At 39.5% G+C, this 14,745-nt stretch overlaps 2 protein-coding genes across 3 annotated transcripts in view; one reads left to right on the top strand and one right to left on the bottom strand.

Annotated features, from left to right (window-relative positions):
- LOC134204727 (cytochrome b5 reductase 4-like) overlaps positions 1-14,745 on the bottom strand; it is a 280,937-nt gene that overhangs the window by 197,917 nt on the left and 68,275 nt on the right. The window lies entirely within an intron of this gene.
- The window catches only part of LOC134204719 (fatty-acid amide hydrolase 2-B-like), a 59,966-nt gene that overhangs the window by 617 nt on the left and 44,604 nt on the right, over positions 1-14,745 (top strand). The window lies entirely within an intron of this gene.

Consider the following 14,745-nt stretch of genomic DNA (forward strand, 5'->3'; position numbering starts at 1 on the left):
GCACGATTTTTAAATTTTGACACAACTTGTTGATCCAGAGAGAGAAGACCAAGTGATGGGATATTCACTTTTTGGCGTAATCAAATTATTCAGATCCTGTTTTCTGGCGGAAATCAAATTTCTGCTGAAGAATTTCACAAGATGAAGAGCATAATAAAGTGTCTTCGCTGTATTCATACTTGAGTGATTTAAAGAGTTTATTAAAGTACTTATGAACATGCAGTTTATTTTTTAAACTTTATTACGCCGTTACAAATATTTATTGAAGAGTATGTCCTTCTGGTCTCTGAAAGGTCAAGAGAAGATAATAAAAAATCCGGATGTTGCACCCTCAAATTGTTACTTTCGGGCAAAAAAATTAAATATTTTTACCGGCCCTAACGTGATTTGTTAAATAATTATATGCTTACACGTATGCAGTGTAATTATTCTAGTTTGCCATTTCATCACTCTCGTTTCTATCCTATCATGAGACGCAGAAAAGATTTATATGTTACGTTATCCTATGAAGCTTTAATAATTTTAATGAATATAATTTTTATGAATTAATGAATGAATTTTAATTGAAATTTATTTGGAAGCACTGATAATAAGCGTTCGTAGGATAGTATTCATTTAAGAATTCTACTTAGAGGTTGAAAAAGGTTCATAAGTTTTCTTATGACAAGTGTGTTTTTTATTCTCTTCAGTATCATATGCATGACAAGATAGGGATATCACTCTTACCATAAAGAATGGATTGCAACTCTAATAAGTTAAAACCGGTTATAACATTCTTAGACATGACACATCATTATATCGACTGGTAGAGAACTCGCATTGCTATGTTCGAACGTGTGAAGAATATGCGACACATCTTGTTCGACGATGATACTACGTAAATGCTAAACAAAGTTGTGTTCTTCAAAGATCAAAATGTTTGATAAGGATATACAGAAACGGGTAACTTAGATGACTAAAGTCGGTGAAGTTTTACTAAGATTTTGGACAGCTGAACAGTTCGGTAAAGTTAGTGATGAACTTATTGTTATATAAAAAATCACTTTAATAAAGACCAAAAAAAAAAAAGTTCGGTAAAGAAAATCGAATAACGGTTACACCTAAGAAATAAATTGAATTGACAAGAAGGTCCGTGTTTGTTTTAAAATAAGGTTTGTAATAAGTAGGTTAAAGTAACGTTTGAAATAAGAAGGCCTGTGTATGTTTGAAATTATTTAAATAATATTTGAATTATTGGTAACATTTTGCACGTTCTCCAAAGGTAGCATAAAATGAACCGTACATCAGAGATCTGGATTTGTGTGTAACGTTTCTGGTTTAGTGTGTATCTTTCGTGTGCTCTATGGAGGGGAGGGTGACCTTTTTATTCCATTCAAGCTAAAAGTTTTTTCTTATCGATGTTGATGATTGACAATTGTTCCGCAGATATTAAAAAGCGAACACGAAATTATTGCAACACCTTCAACTGGCTGTACCTTTTTTCCCACTGGACGGAAATTTACCAAATTTTACACAGTTTATCTTTGAAGTGTATTATTTACATCCTGTGAATGGCTTAGTTGTGTGATTTGTTGCGCTCAAGATAGAAGTGAGTCAAGTGGAGAAGCGTGAAAAAAATGTGTACGCTGACTTGGAAAATTCGAAGCTATCCCATCTTGCTTTAGGAAAAATGCTGAAAATCTGTAACTCAACCGTTTCAAGAGTGCCAAAAGGATTCAATGACCCATTGACTTTGGATGACAAGCGTGGAGCAAGAAGGAAACCGGGAGCAGCATGTAGGAAGACGGAGGGAAAGGTTAGAAGTAATTTCACCAGAAATCCCAACATATCAACATTTATGTTGCCAAAAAGGTCGGCGTTTTCCAAAGTTACGTCCCGAAGGTGTAGGCAAGAGCTGGATTAAAAGCCTAAAAGGTTCAAAACTTCCCAAACCGTGATGAACGGCAGCAAACTGTTAAGAAAATTATTTTGCGCTTTTTAGTGGAATGTCCTCACTTGTCATAAGACGAGTTTATACAATCCCATTTAATTCCACCACTTAATTGTACCTTGACAGATACGTATTTCGAACTCAACAGTAAGGTCGTCCTCAGTGTCTCGTATGTCACTACGAGTTAGTACGTCAAGTCAGTCAAGTACAAGATACTGAGAACGACCTTACTGTTAAGGTCGAAATACGTATCTGTCAAGGTAAAATTAAGTGGTGGAACTAAATGGGATTGTACAAACTCATCTTATGACAAGTGAACAAACTGTTGCCAATACTCGTGCTAGGAAGCTCTACACGGAGCTGTGGACCAAATACAAAACATACGTGAAAGCTGACCTCCAATAAACGCCAGGGCAGGAATTTTATCCTGGGAAAGATAAATTCCAAGTAGATGATCGTTCCAAAAGAAGAAAATGTTAAAATTTGCATCGAAATTCCTAATTCGGCAGGCCATTTGCACCTGTGAAGAACGAAGCGAAATTTTCGTCACAACAAGTATCATCAATGGTGATATTTATGAGACTGAGTGCCAACAAAAAATTTGTTTTGCAATTTTTGGAGTAGCACAATGAAAAACCTTTATTTTGGCCGAATTTATCTTCATGTCGTTATTCTAAAAGCATGCTGGAATGATATTAGACTTGTTCGGGGCATTTCGCGCCCAAGGACATGAATTCACCGAACTACCCTGAACTACGTCCGATCAAAACTTGTTGGGCCATGATGAAGCGGGAACTCAGGAAAACCAATAAGATAGTCAAGGATGCAAAAAACATGCGTAGGAAGTGGTTGAAAAATGAGTAAAAGGTATCAGATATGACTGTACAAGCTCTTTTGGACGTTGTGAAGCGAAAGTGTCGAGAATTTTACCTAATAACCTGCAATAATTGATTCAATGTATGTAAACTGAAGTTAATATATGTATAAAACTGCTCTGCAATTTTGGTTTTCATCCGATAAATGAATGGAAAGTTAAAGCAAACTAATGGTGTTGCAATAATTTTGTGTTCGCCCTTTAGTGATTTTAAATACCTCTATTTTTACCACGCTTTGTTTTGAAACCTATAAACTTTTTGTGAGCATCGTCTTGCTTCTCGTAATACCCTCTTTCTTAGAAGCGTGACTTATTTGTAAAAAGACCGCAAAGAATTTCTGAAACAAAATATTTTCAAAATTTTTAAGAAAAAACACAGTTACACAAGAGCAGTTCGTTCGAAATGAAGGTTTTTTTCATAAGATTTTATTTTTACATTTTTTATTTGTCTGAAATTTTGTGATTGTATGACTTTTGGCAGAAAATCAATCGCCAGAATCAAATGGCCAGAAACCCATTTGTCAGTATAGGCACCTACTAGAAAGCCATTCCCTAGAATAGAACATTTGTCAGAATGCAGGAGTTTCCATTTGAAATTTCCGATAGTAATTGAATTTCCAATCTGATCTAATGGTAAAAAAATCGGAAGGATTGTGTACAAGACACGAGCGCCCGACGTAAACTACGTAAAACATTATGAGAATAATTATTTTTCTCAAAATGTTTTACGTTTATTATAATTGTTATTATTATAGCGATTTGGCACTTCCTCAGCAAACGTGCTGGGAAAGTTCACCTACCCCGGGCAATCTGAATGCCAAAGGGCATTAGGCTCTGTGGATCTCATTCACCAGTTGACTTAAAATCCTATAATAGAGTTTGCACCGGATGTATTAGTTGTAGTGATTCAGGAATCTTCTAACGATGCTGCAAGTTACAAGAACCACTGTCTTTTGGATACTATAGAGGTTATGAGATAGTTCCAACTCTCCTAAGGATCTCAGAAGAGATTTCGGGACGATTCCAGTTGCTGAGATATCAACCAGAATTATACGCACGTCCTCCAGGTGCCACATCTGCTTCAACTTCTCCGCCAAGTCGTGGTATTTCGTTATCTTGTTGGAGAATGTTGATTGGACATTATGGTCTAGCCGCTAGACTCTAGCGGTACAGCAATGTCGATGAGGGTTACCCGCTTCATCCTTTTGTCGTAGACCACAATATCGGACCGATTGGCACGAATGAGGATATCCGTTATGATCTCGCGATCCCAGCTTCACGAAACTATTTTCCAGAACCGGGTCAGGCACATACTTGTAGTAGGCAGCAAATTGGTTAACCAAGCTGTGCTTTAAAGCAAGCTGTTGGTGCACAATCTTGGCTACTTTGTTATGGCGCAGCTGCTGAATCATGGAAACCAGGGTTTCGACTTTTCGTTTCAATGAGACCAAAGCAACCGTTTTTCGGGCCAAGGGAGAATCTTTTTTCGTTGTTTATGTTGAGGATCATCTTTCACCCATCAATCTTTCTCCAGAATTAGCCTGGGAAGATAAACGAAAATCTTGCCTATTAGATGAAAATCCTTTTTCGATTCATCACTTTTACATCTCTCTCACTTTTCGCGAGAATTATCGCAGAACAATTACAAAATTGTATGGTCGCGCCGGGATTCGAACCCAGAATAGTAACAATAATAGCTGTGGGGATGCGCTTACTCTAGCCACACCACCACGCTATCTGTATGTAAGCGTTAAGTTATTTGGTCCACATAAGCTACTACCATTTGCATTTATGGCGCCACGAAAAGACTCGAATATGAAAGAAAAAGAGCAAACCAACGTTTGGCGGCAATCAAAGTGAGCGAAAAATGGTTATCACTCTCCAGGCTGTTTTTCTTTCCCGAAAAGCGATTTCTCCCCGAAAATTCTAGTGAGGGAGGATCCTGTGCTCCTGAGATTGAGTGAGCATTACGAAACCTGATGGAAACCCATAGTGCTCGTAAATCGGTGATGCCTCTTCCTCATACTGTACGTGGCTGGGTGACTCTCTCAATGGACGATTTCGGATTACGCATGCGATGCTTAGCGAACGCCACTCTTACTGCTCGTACTGCTAACGTCTCCAAGATAACCTTGGTCCACATCACCACACCGAAACTGTATCTCAACAAGGGCACGGCAAACGTGTTTATCGCCTTCACCTTGTTGCCGATCAACAAGAAGCTCCTCAAAATACCATTGACACGATGGAAGAACTTTCCCTGCAGCTCTTGTACGTTTCGCCTTCAACCATGTTTCGAATCTCTGTTCATTGACGCGGAAAATGTCGGCATCCACCAGATGACCCCCGTGTAGATGTACGGATCGACATAAATCGATTCCAAACTCTATCCGGATGTCCTTTCTGAATACCGTTACAAGCTGCAGAAATTGGTGGAGCTTCCCCACAGATTCCCCAAACAGCTTCAAATCGTCCATAAAGAAGGTGTGGGTAATGTTTGTACTCCTTTCCCCACTCTTCAAATGATAACCGGGTCTGGGTCATTTGGCATAAAGTCATTTGGCATAACGCCATTTGGCATAAGGTCATTTGGCATAAAGGCCATTTGGCATAATGGTCATTTGGCATAAGGGACATTTGGCATAATTTTGAACTGTAAGAAAAGAGTGGGTCATTTGGCATAACGGACATTTGGCATAATTTCGAGCTGTGAAAGCGAAAGAGATATTTCATGTAATGTTTAGCGTAGATAAAGTAGGTCGAGGCTGTTTTCTGATAAATTTAGATTGATGGTAGACATTTCCGGGAGAACGAAATAACAAAACGGCAGAATTACTTCTGAGAGAGAGATCACATCCATCAATGACTTATTTCGGCCACATGCCTACTTTTAAAGTAGGGATTACACCCACCATTGCTTCAATCCGAGCATGCGCCGTAAGACCGGATCAAATCCACCATTGCCTTAATGCGGGTAAGCGCCTAACTTCAAAAACTCAAGCAACACACTTGCCGTAGACGAGTTACTAAAATCAATCAAGTCACATATGAGTTATTGCAACCAAATCAATCTAAATTGAGCTTTTCGGGGAAGAGATCACATCTGCCATTGATTTATTCCCGACAAGCGCCTACTTATAAAAAAGGAATCTACCATCTACCATTGCCATAATCCGGGCAGGGCCTACTTTTAATGAAGGGATCACATCCACCATTGCATTGCCACAATTCAGGCCACACACCTACTTTTAGAGAAGGGATCACATCCACCATTGCTTCAATCCGACAAGCACCTTCTTTTAAAGAAGGAATCACATCAACCATTGTCATAATCAGGACAAGTGCCTACTTTTAAAGAAGGGATCACATCCACCATTGCCTCAATCCGGGCAAGCGCCTTCTTCGAAATAAGGAATCACATCCACCATTGCCTCAATCGGGGCAAGCGCCTTCTTTTAAAGAAGGCATCACATCCACCATTGTCATAATCCGGGAAAGTGCCTACTTTTAAAGAAGGGATCACATCCTCCATTGCCATAGTCCATGCAACCGCCTACTTTTAAAGAAGGGATTGCATCCACCATGGCCTTAATCCGGGCATGCGCCTACTTTTAAAGAAGGGATCACTTCCACCATTGCCTCAATCCGGGCAAACGCCTTTTTGCCTTTCTCGTACACTAAGTGTACGTAAAGGCTATAATATTGCTCCAAAAACGAAATTTTGATGATTATATACCGATCGACTCAGCTCGACGAATTGAGGTGATGTTTGTATGTGTGTATGTATGTATGTGTGTGTGTGTATGTGTGTATGTGTGTATGTGTACAAATTTTGTAGACACACTTTTTTGAACTTCCCATTGTCCGATTTGCTCGCAACAAGTTGCAGTCGACGCGGAATTCAGTCCCATTGTTTGCTATTGAAAATTAGATCAATAGCTCATCGCAATCTGGAGTTATGGCCAAAAAACTGTTTTTGCGTATAAAAAAATAGCAAAATGTTCTATGCTGAATTCACCTAGATTCGAACCGCTGACCTCTGGGGTGGAAAGCGCTTGCTATACCACAAAACCATTGGAACACACATGGTATGGGTAAATATAAGTCGTACAGTATTCATCAAATTGGTATACATTCATTTCTTTTCAAAGCCACAGAGTTCACTCTGCTAGGGTAACGGTTCCAATGTTGGAAGTATTATTGAATCAATGAAAGGAAATATATATTTGATAATTCGAAATTGATAGTTTTAATGCATTAACTAATAGACAAACTTTGAATTTGCTAGAAATGAAATTGGATTCATTTCGTCTTGATAATCTTGGAGGTAAAATGAGCTCCACTATACTGCCGTCGCAGGCATAATCGTCCAATATTGATTTTGCATGGAAGAAAATATGGAACAGTTACGCCTGCGCGGCAGTATATAGGTAGGAAAGCCAATTTGTTTGGGAAATTATTGGTTACGGGTGCCCCTCAGGTTACGGGTGCCCTATGGAAATTACTAACAGTAAACTTTTTACGATAGGATATCCGTTCAGTAATTAAAAATCCTCTTCTCTGCTAAACGTTAGACATGACTTTTCTCATGTCTTTTTGCTATCAAGCGCTAAGAAAAGCACAAATACCCTATAGGCAGGGTTGTAAATATTCGGCAGCACTGGATGAAGGTAATGTTTTTTTATATCATTTTTTTATTTTCTTCCTGCTTTGAAATCAACCTCACATTCCCGGAGAGGCAGAAAAGTAAACAACAGAACTCACATCACCCACAGCGCCGCGAAGATGAAATTTACCACAGCAAAATGTACACATTCACCCAGCAAATTGAAAAAATTCGCCACGCGTTTAAATGGGCCACTCACAGTCATACGGTAAGGCGCGAACTGAGCAGCATGTCAGAGCGACTTGTGAGTGGCTGAATGCGAAATTGAATAGTCGGTGTTGGAAATGATTTTTCGGCTGCACCCAGTCGCACTCACCACGGCGGCGATGAAAGCGACAGCAGATTTTACTGAGATCCATGTTTTTCACTGCATTGACTGTGAAATATTTCTACCCTGCCTATAGGTCATTGCGCGCGGCAAACCTAACCTTACTATTTTGACAGGTACTGGTCCTGTTGTTTACGTTTCGGACTTAGAATTTTTTTTATTCAAATTAAATCTGCATATTGCACGATGTTGAAGACATTCTGTACATTCCGCATTCAAATATTGGTAATTATCGATAAGTTTATGTAATTATCGATCAGAAAATCCAAAGATTGATAGAAGTATCTCAAAATTAAAATAAAGTCGTATGTAAACAACAGGACCAGTACCTGTCAAAAATCGTGCGTGACGTCACTGTGCAATGGAGTATATAACAGCACCGTGCTTTATTCAAGGGTCTGTTCAAATATTACGTAACGCGGAAAACGTTGTTTTTAAGAACCCCCCCCCCCCTCGTAACAATCTGTAACAAAATTTAGAACTACCCCCACCCCCATGCGTAACGCGTAACAAATACATTTTTTTTGAATAAATCTTGTTTTTGGTAGAATTTGAACCACGATACAATAAATTATTAGTTTTTGTGTATTTTATGCTATTTTGAAGACAATAACTATTTTTTGAAAAATTTAAATATTTGTTCTCATTGTTACGCGTAACAATTTCTCGAAGGACCCCCACCCCCTATATTTAACATAACAAATCGTAACAAAAATAAAACAACCCCCCACCCCCTATTGCGTTACGTAATATTTGAACAGACCCCAACACGTTCAACGTTCTCCCGTACGAATGCGCCTAAAAGAAGGAATGACAATGTGCCGTCGCGCAGTGGTGGTCCCCCATACAAATACTCGACTAAACTTACGATTGCGCTTAAAATTTAGCAACAGTAATTTTGTAACGCTGAATTCATTTTGAAATTTAAATAGTTATCCGACATATACTATGCTATCCAAAGACTTCCGGAAGCCCATGACTTAGGATCTGCAAGTAGCGTCTCAATTCTAACCTTGAAACAGTAAATTTTCCGCTTTGGCGCAGCAAGGCGCAATTCGCCAAACTAAACACCGTTAAGTAGACAAAATATATATTTCAATGCATGATATCAGTTCTTTCCGATAAAGTTTCTTCAGTTTCTTTTGCGATAAAAAATTTAGTCAAATTTAATTTTCCTATACATTAATGTTTAGGAGATACTTTACAGCATCAACTTGAACCAAGTCACCAAAAATTAAATTTACCAACTACAATTAACAAATTGAGGAATTATCATTGACTGAATGTGCAAAATTAAATTAATATCAGCTTCACGAAAGAACGATTTTGTTTTAGGTTTTGTCTGGGTTTCCGCCACTGTGGATCGGTCGGCTTAACCATCGTAGCATCAGCGGCAAGCCGTGCTTCTGGTGCTTCTGTTCTATTTTTACGCATATGCATCTTTCTTTCGTTCAATCAGCATATGGGAGCTCAACTGGTGTGCGTGAGGACGCTATGCAAGCACATTTCAGCGGGAACGAACGACACTGCATTCGCTTCAGTCTCTTGCCGTCTGATGAATATTGCCGTATAGGAAGCATCACCAACACACATCGCATTGCGTGAGGCAATGTTCTATTTTTAGCTCAGCTGGGTTGAATGTTGATCCGAGCAAATGAGATTTGGGGAAACTGGTTCATGAGTATTACGAAAAAGAAAGAAAAATTTGGATAGCTCCGCGGAAATAACGCGCAGAGGGAAATCCCCGGTCTTAAGGTAAATCAAAAGCTATTTTGTTTCTGCTAACTTCTCAATTTATGCATTTATGTTTCATTTCCTACCTCCATCATCTAAAGTTCAGACCTGAATTCTTTCAAATATCCCAAATAATCAGAGGGATTCAATTATAGAAATGTCATGAATATAAATATAAACAATACACACCATTAGGTTCCATTGATTATTAGCATGGAAAATATAAAATACAAAAAAAAATATTTGAATTTTCTAGTATTCAAATTTTTCTTGCAATATTATACCACACACCTAGAAAATATGAGTTTTGAAAAAAAGATGACTAGCACGAGGATCGAACATAAATCCTCTGAATGAGAGCCTATTACGTTACCACTCAGCTATCTTTGTTTCTTGGGAGAACAGTGTTCGAAGAACAAGACTTTACGCGATATGCAATAAATAACTATTTCACTGCATCAAGACATCGGCTGCTTGTGCATACGTGCGGTAACGCACCGGGTGCTGTGCTTTGGTTCGGTGGCATATAATCTGATGTTGAAAAATATAAACCGTTTTGACTCAAGTCCCGAAAAGGAATCATATTCCGAACGCTCGCATTTAAATGGCTATATAAACCTTATTCGCGTGGTTCTTTCCATAGGATATTCATTTCGTTTGCAAAGCACTCGGATTATGTAGGAGAAACTGAGTTTTGGAAGGATTTGGAGAAAATTTTCTATTTTTGGAAGTCAGAAGAAAAAATATCCATCTTAGATCGATCATTGACAAACTACAATGACTCATTCCAGAGGTTAAATGTCAAAACGTATTACAGTGGAGTTCTAGTGCGAATATTTTTCTACAGCTTTCCCTAATAGTTTGTTGTTTTAATTCAACTAATAACAGAGTTAAAGCACTAGTTACTAATACTTAATGATAACAAAATTTCGATCAGTCTGTAATAAGTTACTACAACTAGTGCTATTACTCTGTTATTAGTGCAATAGAAACAACAATTAGGCAGAGTTGTAAAAACCTTCGCTCTAGAAGTCCTCCACATATCACGTTTGAAATTTAACCTCTGGAATGAGTTATTGACAAACTACTAAATTATCGAACCTATATTACCAAATGATCGAAAACATTCTTGCTACAATCCATAACAAATTACACGAAGGCAAGCTGATAGCATATCAGGTATGTTATCATTACGATATAAAGTATTGCACAATATGAGCTCAAGAATGCTGATTTTGGTAACACTAGCTCTGTCACGCGTAATTTATGAGATTTTGTACTTGGATAGTTTACCTGTAGAGTGATCTGATAAATAGATTTGGATCAGTTTAGAAATTGAAATAATCAAGTTTAACCATGCATTCATACCAATTACTGCGAAATGCTTTCCATATAAAGAAAAGCAACCCCAGTAGAATTCTCTTCAGATTTTTTTTAAGTCGGATCAAATTCATAAATCTTGTTAAAAAGTATTTGAATGATAATGACAAAAACGGAACTGCTTATCAGCAAAAATTGACCTTTCAAAAATTTCTATTCGCTTAACAAATGTGAATTTTCAATTCAATCTATCTTTATTTAGCTATCTTTATTCACGAGATTTTCGACCCTAGGTCGGTTCATCTGATATAAACAAATGTGAAAAAAAGTCTTATTCACCAATTGTTATTTTAGACTTTTCATATATGTTTATCAACCATTTTGAACGAGCGAGAAAGGCATCATCACCGCTAGGTGGATTAATCAGGGTTTTTTAAAGAAGGAATCACATCCAACATTGTCATAATCCGGGCAAGCGCATACTTTTAAAAAAGGGATCACATCATCCATTGCCATAATCTATGCAAGCGCCTACTTTTAAAGAAGGGATCGCATCCACCATGACCTTAATCCGGGCAAGCGCCTATTTTTAGAGATCATATCCTCCATTGCCATAATCCGGGCAAGCACCTACTTTTAAAGAAGAGATCACATCCTTCATTGCCATAATCCGTCAACACGCCTTCTTTTAAAGAGGGGATTATATCCACCACTGCTCTAATCCGGGCATGCGCCTACTTTTGCATTGCATTGCAAATGTATTCTTTCCACGAGAGGACAATGTCTTTTTAATATTGTTATCGACGGGTGTTATATTTACTATTCCTGGGTGTTTCCCGCACCACTTAGTCACCATTTAGCGAACGCAAAGAAAAATTATGCCAAATGTCCATTATGCCAAAAGACCCTTACTTTTGACGTTGGTTACAATTATGCCAAATGTCCGTTATGCCAAATGACCGTTATGCCAAATGGCCTTTATGCCAAATGACCTTATGCCAAATGGCGTTATGCCAAATGACTTTATGCCAAATGGCCCGCTCCCATGATAACCATAGTTGTGTTGGTTGAGTGCTCTACTAAAAGGGTCCATGGCAAGGCAATACCATTAGGGACTAAAGGTATCTCCTTGGATACTGAGGGTCCTTGACAGTAACACTTTTTCTCCATCGGTAATGTGTAGGGATGTGCCGTTACCGTCTATCTTGTACAACTGCAGTAACTCAAGAAGGTACGGTACGAGTGAGGTACTGAGTACGCCTTCTTGAAGTCGATATACGCCATGCTCAGGTTTCTTTGCCTGTCCAACAACGACTGCATCAATGATGACATGATCTTTGCAGCCTCGAGTGTTGCGTCGACAACCTGTTTGTTCCTCGATCATCAGTTTGTTGACGTCGCAATGGTTCTGCACCCTCCTCGGTATTACCGATGATAGCACTTTGTACAGACTCCAAAGACACGTTATTGGTATGTACTTGGCTGGGTTCAAAGTGTTCCGATCCCTCGGCAGAAGATAAGTCACACTCCTTGTGACACATTCCGGTAGCTGCCGGGGGTTATCAAGTACCGTGTTGAAGCATTCCGCCCTCCGCCCATGAACCGTTGTGAGTTTTTTATACCAGAAATTATGCACAAAATCAGGTCTTGGTGCAGCCCAATTCCTGGTATGCCGGGTGGCCGCACGTATGTCTTGGGCGGTCACGTTGATAGCGGTCATGTATCCAATTCCACCACAATATCGCCCTTCTTCTGCCATCCACACCCCATCGCCGTTGTGTATGACGGTTTCCCACAGCTTGGACCAAAACTGCGTGACTTCTGCCATTTCCGGAAGGCCTTCGCCAAAGTTGGCTTTGTCGTTTCGGATGTGGTTGAAGAACTCTCTTTCGTTGATGTTGAACATTCGATTTTGCTCCTTCCTCTACGAACATTCTCCATAACGGCGCAGTCGTTTAGCAAGAGCACTCAACCGCTGTACATGGGTGTCGAGGATCTCAGTTATGTTCGCCTCGGTGAGATCACGGAGTTCTGTGGTTTTCACGATTCCCCTGCTTGTACTGTGTTAATCGACCAATCTTTGACCGCAGTGTGGTGATGCGGGTATCTAGACGTCGCATCCACGCGTGTTTTTGGACTTTGGGGCGTGCTCGTCCATCACTCTCACCTTGCGGACGCGTTCGCAATCCACTGCACCCGAATACTCGATAAATTGCAGCTCCTCAAGGTTCTCCACGGTTTCCAAGTACTGTGGCAAAATATCGTGGTTAAGGATGCTTACTGCACTCGTCAACCGATAGAAGTACTGCAACTTTGGTATCCGGTGTTGATACATGGGGTCTGTCCCACGGAACTGTGTAACTGCTATGGCCATATGATTGGCTCATCCTTGAATTGCTGTCGTTGCAATTCCACTGTTGGTTGTGGAGCGGCGGGTACAATCGAATCGCGACGGTTACTTGCGATTGCTGCATTTAACCTAACAGAACTCCTTATCGACGTATAGCTCGATCTTGTCTCCTCTACTTCTCCTAGTTTCCTCTGCACTTCCCGCTTGATGATTTCTACGTCTTCAAGAGTCAGCATATTATGTGACATAATAATTTTCTGACGTGTGTATAACTTGTTCTGGTCAAGCTGGGGTGCAAACCGAGGGAACCTTTCATTGAACATCTCCAGCACTGCTGGTCTGCCGGACATATCCGTCTCTAGCCTGCTGCAAGCGTAGGAGCAACGGAACACGTACGGTTCATCTCCCTTGTCCATATGATCCGTTAATAAGGTGAGTGATTAATGTCGATCAACCACAGCAACATAAACATGTGCAACATCGCTTTGGTGATTTCTTCTGCTGCCGTTTCTGTTCTGCCTTGACGGTAAGGACTGAGCCCGATGTTGCACCTCTTCTAGATGTGCTTTTATTCCCGGAAGCCACGGGTTCTGTAAAGTTATGTAATTCTTTACAGCAAGGTTGTTATATATCATTTAGAAATTTGCGTCCACCATACAACTATGGAATGAGCTATTGATATGATATTATATTGATGAGCTGCTAAATGATTGAACGCGAATTACTAAATGATCGATAGCATCCTTGCTTTGCAGTGCTAAATAGCTATAGGTTCAAGCGCCAGTGCTCGCCCGGTTTTCATGATTGCTCCTGCTCGAAATGGTGGTTTTCATGGATTTACTTACTTTTACTTATGAATCCTATAAACCTCCGGTGGTGCAAAGGGCCGACTCGAAAGATCTCCATCCTGAGCGTTGCCCAGCTATCGCTTTAACCTGTTGCCAGATTAGATTTCGGTCGACTTCATTTATTTCTTTATTGAGGCTTCGCCGCCAAGAGCCTCAGTGTCTGCCTCTGCTGCGATGTCCCGCTGGGTTCCATTCTAATGCTTGTTTACAGATTTCGTTTCCGCCCCTACGTAGAGTGTGGCCGACCCAGCCCCACTTCCGATCCCGAATATCTGTTGCGTTTTCATGGACGATCAGGGTATTTCACCTGAGCTCCACTCTGTATATTATCATTATTATTATTATTGGCATGTAATCCTGGATACAGATTTACGCGGAAAAATGTAGTTTACGCCAAAACCATATTTAAAAAAATGTTATTCTACAAAGTTGTTCGGAATAGTAAGGCCATTATTATGGTACTATCGAAGAATAGGGTGGCACATTAAGTGGAAAAATTAAAAAAATATATGTTTCTTGTTTCTTCAGAATACTGATATGCAATGTTCTACAAAATTGTAGTGCAACTTACTCTAACTATTTCGACAAAAAAAAACTTTTTATGCAGCTCTCAAATTAGCTGCTATAGATGAATTTTACCTATTTGGATCATTTAACGGGGTAAACATCTTCGTATCTGATTTTCATCTGATGTT

This window comes from Armigeres subalbatus, unplaced genomic scaffold (genome assembly GCF_024139115.2).
Source record: "Armigeres subalbatus isolate Guangzhou_Male unplaced genomic scaffold, GZ_Asu_2 Contig857, whole genome shotgun sequence".
Classification (NCBI taxonomy): Eukaryota; Metazoa; Arthropoda; class Insecta; order Diptera; family Culicidae; genus Armigeres; species Armigeres subalbatus.